The sequence below is a fragment of the Castor canadensis genome, chromosome 15 (genome assembly GCF_047511655.1).
Source record: "Castor canadensis chromosome 15, mCasCan1.hap1v2, whole genome shotgun sequence".
Taxonomy (NCBI): domain Eukaryota; kingdom Metazoa; phylum Chordata; class Mammalia; order Rodentia; family Castoridae; genus Castor; species Castor canadensis.
In genome coordinates, this window is record NC_133400.1 from 42738393 (window position 1) to 42741095 (window position 2703).

A 2703-nucleotide genomic window follows, 5' to 3' on the forward strand; every position below is an offset into this window, starting at 1 on the left:
GGTGCACTTTGTGTTCTTGCATCAATTAGTAACAATGTAATATGTACACTCAAAATAATAGATAACTTTAAAAATATTCCTTCACTTGCTAGAAGATAAATTCAAAAAAATTATAGGATTCATTTTTCAAGGTAAAATGGAATGATTTGTGGATAGGAGGTACCAAACAAACATTGAAAAGATAGACAGCTTTTAACTTTAAATGTTACTCATTGTACTCTCTGAATAAATCCAATATATATTTTTATAATTTTATTAAATAAAGTATTCTTAAAATTACTTTTTCCACTGCATCTTTTATCTGTTTATTTCTAACACTGTAGATGATAGGACTAAAGAATGATGGAACAATGTTATAAAAGAGAGAAAGTATATGTTCTGAACTTCTTCAGAGATAATTGGAGGTCTTACATACACATAGGCACCACAAATAAGAAACACAGACACCACAAGAATTGAGATACACAAGTGGAAAAGGCCTTTCCTCACTCATCTTTGAGTGAGGGGGAACTTCAGCACTGTTGAAAATATGTGAATATATGAAATGGCAATGAAGACAATGAAGTCACCACCCATTCCCAAGCAAGAAATAAGATTTAAGACTTCTTTAATGAAGGTGTGTTAGCAGAATAACCTCAGCAGAGAAGAAATATCAGAGAAGAACTGTGGAACCATGTTGGACAGACAGAAGGACAGCCAGAATGTTTTGCAAGTGTGTACAGTTGCATAGATGAGACCACCTAGTATGAAAGCCATTGTAGTTTGGACAAAACAGTGGTAGTTCATGATGACAAGGTAGTGGAGTAGCTAACAGATGGCAACATAGTGGTTCTGGATCATTATGGTGAGGGACAGAATCTCCATACATACACAAGACAAGACCAAAAAGATTTGTGTAGCACAGTCAACCACAGAAATGGCCCAGTTTTCAGTCAGAGAGTTGATACAGCATTGGGGACAGTGACAAAAATGTAACACATGTCCAAGATGGACAGATTCTGGAAGAAGAAGTACATAGGTGTGTACAGGTTCTGGTCAACAGTGGTGACAGATATGTTTCCCTAACAGGGTGCCCAGGTACATCAGTAAGAAGAACATGGAGAGCAGGAGCCTAATCTCCCACACCTCAGCAGCAAAATCCTCCAGAAGAAACATGGTAACCATGCTGGCATTGTCCCTTTTCAGAAAATCTTGGTTCATCAGGAAACAAAGCAGTAGAAGAGAATGACCATCGAATAATTTATAAAATGATCCTAAGCGTTTTCCTTGATGCTTGTTACTTATATACTAGAAGCGGACATTCACTTGTTCAAAATTACAGTTATTGTTCCCATTTTTACCACTTTTTATTAATTATTATAAAAGGGCCGAGGAAGATGGACCATATCAATCTAATGATTTCAGATGATGTTAAACACTGTTATGTGTTTTACTCAATAATGTAATATCCAGCCCACCATTTTATTGGGTTAGAGAGTATTAAATTCATTAAAATATGTCCAGATACTCTTATGGGTTAAATTTTGTCAATAGTTCTGGAAAATCCATAGAAATTTAGCTAGTGAAAAACGTGTACATATAGTTTCAATGTCCATATATGTGTTTATAATACATATTTATGTACCTTTATCATTTTATAAAATATATTACCTGTATTGATATGTAATAAATATGAAAATTTTTCTTATACATTAATACATGTATTTTTACCTATAAACCTTAAGTCTATAAATCTATTATCTATCTGTACACTCATCTGTTGATCTCTCTTTTTATCTCTCTCTCTCATAGTGAGAGAGAGAGGGAGATACAGACACAGAGAAAGGCAAAAAGAGAAAGAGAGACAGAGAAAGACAGAGAGACAGAGATTTGGGGGAAGGGTAGAAGAGACAGAGAGATTTTAAGAAATAAGCTCACACAGTGTCAGACAAGTCTGAAACCTAAAGATTTGGGCAGTAACTTAGGAATTCAGGTACACTTACACTGGCATATTTGACACTGAAAATTTTCATCAAAAGCAACCACAATTTCTTTTTCAAGGTTTTTAGATATATTGAATAAAGTGCATTTGCATTTCAGATTATAATCTCAGTTACTTAAACTGAAGTATTTGGAAATGTGAACTACATTTGCAAAAACACCACATGGAACCAAGGTTTTAATTTGTTTAAATAATTGAATACTGAAGCCATACCAAGCAGAAACATAAAACTCAGCAATCCACAGTCAAAGACACTAAACGGTATGGAGAGTTGATCCTCCAACTATGGAAGTATGGTAATGAACAGTAGGAGTGTTGATCCATGAACTTTTGATTGTAATCTGTTTATCCATAGTGTAAATACATTATTTCTGATTATTTTCCTCAAGAGATGCTGAGAAATTTCTTTTTAACATTCCATGTAACTCTGAAACACTAGAATTCCCTGCCCCCCAACAGTGACAAGAATAGGCTTACATATTTTGTGCCATTTTTAATATAATTTTTATATAAATGCAATTTTAAGATTTTTTTTGTTAATATTACCTAAGCATCAGTTTTGGAATAAAACAAACTGTATTTTTTGCACCTATTTTTAGAGACTGTTGTCCAGACAGAGTAAACTCTGACAGAAATTTTTTTATATGTCATGTACACCTTTGTAATTTTCTTGTGAAACAGTTTGTTAATATTTTGTCCATCTTCCTACAAAAAATAGAGCT

General features: G+C 33.6%; 1 pseudogene; it reads right to left on the minus strand.

The window, feature by feature from the left end:
- Positions 1-244: 244 nt before the first annotated feature.
- Positions 245-1200, minus strand: LOC109677624 (olfactory receptor 14C36-like; annotated as a pseudogene).
- Between the last annotated feature and the right edge of the window lie 1503 nt (positions 1201-2703).